This window comes from Palaemon carinicauda, chromosome 40 (genome assembly GCF_036898095.1).
Source record: "Palaemon carinicauda isolate YSFRI2023 chromosome 40, ASM3689809v2, whole genome shotgun sequence".
Lineage (NCBI taxonomy): Eukaryota > Metazoa > Arthropoda > Malacostraca > Decapoda > Palaemonidae > Palaemon > Palaemon carinicauda.
In genome coordinates, this window is record NC_090764.1 from 16048873 (window position 1) to 16060374 (window position 11502).

Consider the following 11502-nt stretch of genomic DNA (forward strand, 5'->3'; position numbering starts at 1 on the left):
CAGTATTTATGATCTTTCATAGCTTTCAATTGCTCTGTATATTGGAAGTTTTATTATAAATTTTATACGATTTTGTAAGTAGAACATATGACAGATAGTATTTGTAAAGTAAGATTGGATGTATTAGATTTTTATTGTGTGTGTGTATGTGTACACTATATATATATTGACTTTAGGTTACAAAAATATAGTCAATCAATCTTTCACTTCATACTATGAGAAGTGCAGATATACATATGGTATATTCAACACTGCCTCTTGTCTGCTATTCTATCACAGCTCGTCACAAAGAAGTTAAATTCTCGGCCAAAATCACAGACTTTCATTTGATTTGTACTTAATTAAGATTAGATTTTATTTTTTACTGCATCCAGTCTGTGGGAAATATTGCAGGATTAAAGAAAACTTTGCTCTTTTTCTTTATAATTGTTTTTTGACTTTCTCTTGTATACTTATCAACGGTATTAAACTTTATTTACTAATATGCGTTGCTATTTGTTTGTAAATATTCTATAAACATACCTTGAGCTTCGTAACGTATCGGGTTTTAGAAAGTATTCTTATGCTAATTTGGTTTTACTTGTGCGTTCCCTTTTGAAACAAGTTCGCTGATTTATTAGAATAAATTCCAGAATGTATTTATGAATTTCGAAATATACCACTTTTTTCTGAGACTTGTTTCGAATTTCTAAGAAGTGTCCGATGACTTAGCAATGCATATGAAAATGTCTAGTCCAGAATATCAGATTGTTACCAAAATTATCAATTTAAAAGTTAGGAGGTTTAAATGTCACCCATGGGTGCCAGTCGCAGAGGAGAGAGAGAGAGAGAGAGAGAGAGAGAGAGAGAGAGAGAGAGAGAGAGAGAGAGAGAGAGAGAGAGAGAGAGAGAGAGAGAATAAAAATAAGGATGAAAAGTGTGCTAACCAAATCAAAATTCAAATAGATGTAAATAGCACATATGAAATAGTTAAATCCTAACAAATTTCATAAAAAATATTAAGCAATCTGTTTCACAGGAAGATGAAAAATGATTAAATAACCCCAGAAAAAACAGGGTCATAAGAGAAAGACTCATTTATTATTATTGTTGTTGCTGTTGTTGTTGTTTTTATTTAAAATAAGGACTTGATTTTATTAACCCAGGATTCACATTCTCATAGATGAAGGGCCCTGTAGTAGGTAAGAATATCCAACATTCATCTTTGGTGATAATAACATGGCTGGCAGATGACGTTCTATCATTTGAAGCGATATGCACCATCATGAGATCAGATCAAAACTTCTTGGTGAACGCGAGTCAGACTATAAATTTTATCTGTATTTTCCAAGAACTGGAAGACTGATAGATTTCATCATTTTTCTCTGAAGATATTCACTTTAGTTTCTCTTTTATACATAAGTAAATTTCCAAGTACTGCACAAGATACGTAAGGATAAACTTTAGGGTTGCGTATTAGAAACGTCCCTTTCTGGATTTTTGCTGGGCTGGGGTTAGAGTCCCGCTCAAGCCCGATACTTTCTTGTAGTATCTGCAACCTCACTACCCTAGTGAGCTAGGGATGGGGGTTTTAGGGGAGCCCATAGTTCTACTGGTTCTACCTGCTGAGTCATCAGCGGCCATTGCCTGACCCTCCCTGGTCATAGCTTAGGTGGAGCTAGGGCGTGGGTGCTGATCATATTTATAATATATGGACAGTCTCGGTCCCTTGCCTCTGTCATCCATGAGCGACCTTTAAACCTTTAATGAAATATGGGAAAATTAATTTAAACATATGTACACTTTCCCTCCGAATAAAGGAAAAGTGATGCTAAAGGAAAAACACATCAGCAAATCACAGTTCATTTCAGCTAAGTCCAATTTGAAATCTCTGGAATTGAAGAAATTTGGTCATATTCTGATAAGAAGAAACCCATTCACGATTCAGTGGTGCAATTGAGAGATAAGAAAAGAGTGAGGCTTTCATCGTTATTTGGTCTTTTTCCCCCTTGATTTGGTTCAACTATACAGTATTCATATTTATGCTCGAATAGCAGTCTATAATTATATCTATAATTGTAAACGTACACACAAATGGAGGAGTCTCTGAGCGATCAGCTAGAGTTTTATTGATCATACATATACATTCATGTAGATATATATATATATATATATATATATATATATATATATATATATATATATATATATATACATATTTATATATATATATATATATATATATATATATATATATATATATATATGTGTGTGTGTGTGTGTGTTTGTGTGAGTGTGTGTGTATCTGTGCATATATGTATGTATATGTACAATATATTATACACACAGTTCGGAAAAACTGAGCTCATATTATGTTTCAAGATTAGACGAAAATTGAAATTATGTTTTTCCGTTTAATATATGGTGTCGACAATTGTTTCGAATCACTCTTTACGTGATTCTTCGTCAGGGCTACATCCGTTGAAATGTGGAATTTATAAATCCCAATTTTCTAAAGGACCTAGTAAGCCTTGCAATTTAACTGGTTTTGGAAAAAAGAAAAGAGCCCTGAAGAACAGATGTCAATCATGTTGTAAGATTGGAACCGTAAAATTAACTCGAAGATGGAGAAGCTTGTGAGGTCGGCCATGACATTCCGTGAAGCCTAATGTAAAATCATTCATGTATTTCCAAATTGATCTTAGAATATTGTTTTTTTAAAGAATCTTTTTTTATTTATTTTAATTTGTTAATATATTTCAGTATAAGATATACTTTTGTATATGAACTTTTCATTGTCATAGCCTTCCTATTGAAGAGTAATTCCATCTTTCAATGAATTTATTGCATTCCTTAGCAACCTGTTCTGAAGCCAGCAAAGAACAAATCTAAGGCCGAGAAGGGTAGATTATGCGGTGCACTGTAGGCATTGCATATGGGTTTTTTGTAGCCTCCGCTTGACCCCATCTAGTCTTTTAGCTCTCTGCTATATCTCTATTCATACTCTCTTCCATTTTGATTCGCAGCCTCTTTAGATTTCAAGTTCGAAGTGTACAACTTCGGTGGTTTCCCTCAGCCTGGTGGCTGAATGGCCTCCAGATCCTAACGCTGGGCCACAAATTAATAAATCCATAAATTCAATAAAACCAAATATATAGACTACTGATTAGTGAAGGGCATGTAACAAAAACTATAAATTATGAAATATTAGATTATCTCTTATCATAAATGAATTAGTCATATATATATATATATATATATATATATATATATATATATATATATATATATATATATATATATATATATATATATATATATATATTAGTTATATAGGCAAAATATACATACATATATGTAGTATATACCGTATATACAAATATATAGGCAAAATATACCTACATACATGTAGTATATTTACTGTATATACGTAATATATTTAAAGACTTAATAAGGTAAAACGTTAAAACAAGATAACCCTTTTAAATCAGACTACATTTTAGTGTCTCCGTGTCATATGTAATTCCTTATCAATAATCAACTTTTTTTTTAACATGAATGTCACAGAACTTGGCAGAATGACATCTGTCTGGTACCTCACATCTTTTCGATGTGCGCCATTTCCCGCAATTAGTTGTAAATCTGAGAAAAGCTATTTGCAGTGCTAACGAGTTAATACTTTCATTTTGACTTCCTTTCTCTCGATAAAGTCAGAGATTTTATCGTGTATTATATATTTTGGCTTTTATTTATTGATTGGTTTATTAATTAATCTCATTGAGACACTAGTCTAACAGCTAAATATATATTCATTGTTGTTTATTGGTATTTATCCTGTTTTACATTTCCCTTTGTTTTATTATTTTCTCTTTTCCCATCAGAACTTCCATATTTCTAAAGCTTTATATATTGTATATATATATATATATATATATATATATATATATATATATATATATATATATATGTGTGTGTGTGTGTGTGTGTATGCATGTATATATATGTATATATACATACATACATATATATATATATATATATATATATATAAATATATATATATATATGTATATATAATGTATACATATATATATGTATATATATACATATATATACACACACATATATATATATATATATATATATATATATATATATATATAACGATGTTGTATATTTCATTATCAAAGTCATATAAAGAGAAGGATTTTACCAAACCCAACAACTTCATATAAGACACAAGGGGTGAAAGCTATAAGGTTTTCATACGAGGTAATAATGAAAGTAATTTTTAAAATTCATTGGTTTCGATACGTAATACTAAAATAAATCCTTTTAATGAACAAATCACTTACAGCCCACCTGTATTCGAAACTCGTTTAAACAATCGGCTGATCATAAGATAAGAACGAATAAAAGTATAATATATATATTAATGATATAAACATCGTTTATGCAATTAGTACTCTGAGGAACATCTGGACCCTACAAATCTATCTATTTTTTTTTTTTTAGTAGTAGTAGTAGTAGTAGTAGTAGTAGTAGTAGTAGTAGTAGTAGTAGTAAGTATATCCAAATATGTGTGGTTATGGCGACGTATAGTAACAGTGACCACTGTTGTTATGCCAGTGTGTCGAAATAATTGCTTAAAAGAATCAAACTGATTTCCAATATCAAAAGTTGATTTTATTGATGTTGCAATAACGCATCCAATAACCTATTATGGCAAAGCTTTAATGGTTATCCAATTGGTGATAGAAATGCCGCATTCGATGCTGTGCTCATGTAATTGATTTGATGGGTTATTATTGCCAATAGTAATAATAGTGGTGTACGTGATTATCAAATAAATGGTATCGTTTGTATGCAATCAATCATTTGTTTTAGCTGAATTTGTAAACAAACAAAAGTTACACGTAGAGTTGGGCACAGGAATTCTTTTTTATTTACCTTGTATTTTCTTGTTTTGTTTCTTATTATTACAATATTGCCCAAGTCAGAGTCAACTTATCAACTACCTTGATTCTAACAATACATATACATGCGATTGTAAATTATTTCCATCAGTGGCAGTTTCTCTTAATGTGTAACTCTTCAAGCTAAAGAAAATACATCATAAATCTCCATAGATGGCATATTAACATAACATCAACCTCATTCTCACACAGCACCATTTCCCTTTGTCTAACACCCATTTTCGATTTATTAGACTCTTAAATCCTTTTATTGCATTATTTTTATGGGATCCATATACCCACAACTATTTTTTTTATCTCTTATTTCTTACACTCGAGCACACTATTCTATCTTATTTCTCTTCCTCTTCTTATTTTTAATTTTTATAGTTTATATGTGATAGATTTATTTCAATGTCATTATTCCTAGACTTCTTCTTGTCGTATATTTCGTTATTTCCTTTCCTCACAGTTATTTTCCCTGTTGGAGCCCTTGGGCTTATAGCATCCTGCTTTTTCAACTTGGGTTGTAGCTTAGCAAGTAATATATATATATATATATATATATATATATATATATATATATACATCTATCTCTATTTATCTATCTATCTATCTATATATATATATATATATATATATATATATATATATATATATATATATATAGAGAGAGAGAGAGAGAGAGAGAGAGAGAGAGAGAGAGAGAGAGAGAGCCTATTATTTCCATTTACCTATTCCCATATTGATTAATCTATCACAAAATAATTTAATTCATCATCTTAACCATTCTAGTCTTATTATCGCATCTTCCATCTTTACTTTTCTCACCCCGCCAGTCACTCTTACTCCTTATAAACTGTGCAAACAGTTCATCCAAGATATTTAACCTTATTCTCTCGGTCTAATTCAGCATTTACGCTTCACTACCATAAAGAATCGTTGGGTTAATAATCTTTCCATACATAACCTCTTTTCTGTCTTGATATACCATCTTCTCTTCTAAATCCTTTGCAGAAATCTTGTTATCTTCAATGCTTCACTTATTTTAACATACCTCACGTCTCATTATTTTATCAAATGTCAGGTATTGTGACGCTATATGCCTTCATAGAAAAAAAAAATTTCTGTGATTTCTAGAAAGAGTTTTTACACGTTGGAAAGGCCTCTGAAACAGTTACTTAAATTAAAACTGTTTTAACTTATCTGATAAAAAGTTTATTTCAATTCCACCCTGTGGTATAATCCTACCAATCAAGCATTATATGTAACAGCACAGCGGGGAATATAAAGAAAAAATATACAAGTGTAGGTAAATCACAGACTTAGAAAAGCTGCATTTACAATAGTTCGTTGAATTTTGATTATGATGAATACTAGAGACCTGAATTTCCTCACTTAGTCATATAAAAGAATTTACCTTTTAAGTTTCGACAGACCCTTATTAAAAACTAATTGATAATACACGATAGTAAATAACAATGGGACCATCTGTCCCACGAGACAAAGTTCGGTCATTATAGTACTCAAAGTATTTATATTGAATTAGTTTCCCTAACGTTAAATTGTAGATAACTTTTTTCTCACTTTTTATACTAGAGGGTTGAAAGTTAGAGCTCGTGTGTGGATTCGTAATGAAGACAACGTTGTCATTCAAATCTTCCTCCCAATTCTTCAGGTTGATTGAAACCGTGTTCCGTTGCAGATGCTTGATCCCGTAAGTGAAGAAAGTCTCAATAAGCTTTGTTAAATTATGATCCGTGACAAGTCAAATTTATCTGCTTAATTTCTCGTTAATCAACGCTCTGTGATCACAGAAAGAACCTTATTATAACAATTGATATCTGAAGAAAGCACACACATGCAGTGAAAAGCGTGATTTCTACCCAATTTGATTTGAAAGTTCTGTGTATACTGTATATTAGTTTAGTTCATTCACATGCAGTGTAAACACTGAGGGAAATTTGTTCCGTTTGTAACAAATTAATCTCATGTAAGTAAATTATTTCACGCAGTTCAATGCTTAATAAACTTTGTTGATTGGGGCAAATAATGATAAAACAGTCGCAGAGCCGAGAAGCCAATACTCAGTACCCTGTAGGCCTACCATTGATAGAACTATAGCAGTCTATGGTATCCAGTGAAGGGTTCTTTGTACAGTGGTAACATGTTTGCCTAACATTCGCTTGGCGGCAAATCTATCTCAGCCCGGGACCATGAGGTTAAGCTGTTTATTGGGGAGGCCACTGCTGTGGTTGGGCAGCACAGTGGGGGTTCGGCTTGCCCGCCTGACGTTCTGGTGAACATCTATTCTAATGAAACTGGATCTTAAACTAGACACCTAGAATCTTTTAAAGCCGCATTGAAGTTAGTACGTGGTAGTTTAACCATGTTTATCAAGTTCACCATTGTGATTGAAGTCATACTACGATTGTTGTACGTTATACGGTCTGTTGGTGAAAATGGAGTTAGTTGCAAGAGTGGGTTCTGGCTGGGAGTTTCAGTGAAAGTAAAGCTCCTCGGGAACTTGAAGGGCAACGAAGCATAAAATAAATAAAGACTATATTTTTTCTTTAGTACTGTATGTACTTGTTTTTGAACGCTGTCACGCAATATACCTAGAGGAGATATTATAGGAAACAATTATCTATTTTTAACCATGTTGAAATAACCCCGGTTAATTTATTTCTAAGTTTTAATTGTTGCCAGAATAGGAATAGACAATTTCCGAATAAATACTTATACGTTTAGTAAAAAATAGTATCTCTATGAACTTTGAATTTTGCCATAATATAAATTTATGCTTAATTGTCGTCTTGATAATAGGTAGCTTATTGCGATGAAATTTTAGTCACACACACTTAATCATGAAATTGATAATTATTTCGGCAATAATCCTCCCCCCCCCAATGAAATTTTATGCTATATCGGAGGAATACAGATGAATATATATATATATATATATATATATATATATATATATATATATATATATATATATATATATATATAAATCCGCCTAACGTTGAACGTAAAGCAAGGCATGGTCGGCTAACTTCTCACTTTATGAATAAATAATCTGCTTGCACCATACCAAGAATATTCCATATTCACCATGAAAAAAAAAACGCATAGTATAATTTCAACTGTCGTTCATTTCTAGTCCTTAATTGTGCGTAAAACGTCCATAGAACACTACGCTTCCTTCAATATGCTCGTTCGCAGTAAATCACTCGTAATCATCTTAAGATATTTAATTCTACATCATATAGGTAATTTGTAATATATATATATATATATATATATATATATATATATATATATATATATATATATATATATATCTTTTTATCCTAATCTTGAAAAAACATACCTATGAGTAATATCTACTTAGGGCAGCATTGCATAAGCTACTTCAAACTGAGCAACACAGAAACCAATAATTGTTGAATGATATGAGGCACAGATGCAGACTATTCATGATAAAAAATGTAATTTGTATAAGGTTACAGAAAACGTTTAAATTAAAAACATCCACGATGGCACGTGGCTTCATTCTTTAATCCTGGTGAAGTCCTTGATAGTAACACAAGGTTCATATTGCCAACATGATTACCTTTTGTTGAGATTGTACCCTGTATTTATAAAGGGAATTTCCAAGAATTGAACAATGAATGGAGAAATCTTGGGAGCATTTCCCAACCAGCAGAACAGTTTAGCCTCGTGTTATTAACTTTTATAGAAAACTAGGAGAAATTAAAGTGTAATGTGCACCCAAAAAAAAAAAAAAATTGCTTCATTGCTTTACAAGTTATATCCTTTGTCATTAACAAACATCGATGATTGAAGACTTCTTTCGAAACTGAATTTAATAAAACTGATATGAGAACTAAACTTAATTTGCAATCAATTCAATCATTAATTCGTTTCAGAGACAGGAGTAAACAAGGGAGTTGTTATGTTTAAATAGCAGCTATTGTGTAGTTCATTTGAGAAATAGTGCTTAAAACCAGTTATTTTTTGTAAGTTAATTTGGTTGTTGGGGTGATTTAAATACATTGCGAAAGTATGAATTTATTTTATATAATCCATTTTTGGGTAATATGACCTAAAGAGAAATGAAAGAAGGTAAAATCTAATTTGAAATAGTAGATATATTAGATTACCGTGAACAACGTTATCTTAAAAAAGAAAATCTCAAAATAATATAAAAGTAAATGAATATACCGTAAACCAAGATCTTTGGAAATAAGAGCTGTTACTGGCAACACTGCCAGAAGCCATGTTGAGTTCAAAGACAAGATACTGAAGGAAGATAGGAAGGTTGAGCCCAATAGCACTCAAATGAGTGTGCGAATAAAAGATGCCAGAAACTCCTCTGCGAAACGAATGGCTCCATCTATTAAGCGAACGGTCAGCCATTCAAAGCGGTAATGCATACGGGAATATAGGATGAAATTCGATTGTAAATTTTGCGACAAATTTGTTCATAATTTGCATTACTACGTTAGTATATTTAATTCATATATATATATATATATATATATATATATATATATATATATATATATATATATGACATTCTTAAATTTTATATAACTAAATTGCAAGATTTTCGGTGATCAATCTATTCTGAATAAGTGTTTTAATTCTTTCATTCTACCTTGTTTTAAGTATTGTTCTCCTGTGTGGTCTTCAGCAGCTGATTCTCATCTTTATTTGTTGGACAGAAACTTACTGTCTATTAAATTTCTTATTCCTGATCTAGATATTAATCTTTGGCACTGTCGTTCAATTAGTTCATTATGCATGTTGCATAAGATTTTTCATAACTCTGACCATCCTTTTCATTCAGATCTCCCTGGACAATTCCATCCTGTTCGTAATACTAAGCAGGCAGTTAATTCTAATAGCCAGGCCTTCTCCATCATGAGGCTCAATACTACACAGTATTCTAAAAGTTTTATTTCAGCTGTGACCAAGTTGTGGAATGATCTTCCTAATCGGGTGGTTGAATCAGTAGAACTTCAAAAGTTCAAAGATCCAGCAAATGTTTTTATGTTGACCAGGCTAACAAGTGTCTTTTTATAGTTTATATATGACATATCTGTTTTGACGTTGTTGATAGTTTATATATGACATATCTGTTTTGACGTTGTTGCTGTTTTTTTAGAATGATTTATTGTTAATTTGTTCTCATCATTTATTTATTTCTTTATTTCCTTTGCTCACTGGGTTATTTTTCCCTACTGGAGCCCTTGAGCTTATAGTATCTTGCTTTTCCAACTAGGGTTATAGCTTGGCTAGTAATAATAATAATAATAATAATAATAATAAATAGTTAAATCAGAGTTAAATATAATACATACCACTAAACATGTTCCTAACGCTAAATATGTCAGCTCCTGAGAAATTTATTATTTTAATAGCTTCGTGACCAAAAAAAATGGCTTTATGACATAAAAAAAAGCTTGAAACCAAAAAAATATACTGCGGATCTCTTGCCTTAATCTTATATCCAATATCAGTGGGGCTTAGCCATGAGTAGCACATATTTCATGTATTATACTGTTAGTAATCACCGTTCTTTGTCCTCAGGGAACTAGTGAAACACCTGATGAAGATCGGGTTCTTTTCGTTTATTGCAGAAAACACACTGTGTGACTTAATCACCGTTTCGTTTGTGTCAACTGTCAAATTCTAAATGTAAACAAACAGACGACAAACAACATACCCACAACGCCATCTGAACACTGAGCGGTCAAACTATTGTATTCAGGCACTGCAGTGTTGTCAGATTTGGGAATTTGTTCCTAGATTTGGGGATTTTGGGTGTCTGATGGGGATATTCTGTACAAATTTCCATGAAGAAACAAAGATGAGTAAACCTTTATATTGTTGCAATTAGTTTGCTTGCGCTTATATGAAGTATATTGAGTAATTTCTATATTAGTAAAGCCTACACGATCAAGACAGAAGAGAATATATTTGTGGAAATTGGGATTTTTAGGTTGTTTGGGGAATTTTTTTATCACGAGTTTTGGGGATTTTTATACCAAACCATCTGGCAACACTGCTTAAACATTTTGGAGTTGGCAACTAGTATATTATCATTCATATTTTAAGCCTTCCTAACTTCCTTTAGTATATGGTCTTTGGTTGAGTTGTTCTGCACTTAAAAAAAAAGAAAAAATAACCGGTATCGTATGTGATTCTGAAAAGTACACCAAGTAGTCAAGTTCAGCACAAAACATTTAAGGAACAACTTTGTCTGTCTTCAAGTTCATCACTTGGAATGATCGGTGTTTGCTTCTTAAAGAACGAAATTGCAAGAGTATTTCGGTTTTTCCAAGGAAGAAAGAAAGGTATGTGACCTTTAAGGTTATGTTTTAATTAAACTTGTAGAATTGTAGCATGCTTTAGTTTGTACATTCAAATACGGTATATGTACCTTTGTTAGAATGTAAAACTGAAAGCCAAGGAGTGTTGAGACCTACCGGTAGTATAGGCCAATTTTTCAGCTTTCAATTATAATACCTAATATTATACAGTAGGAAGCTGCCGGAAG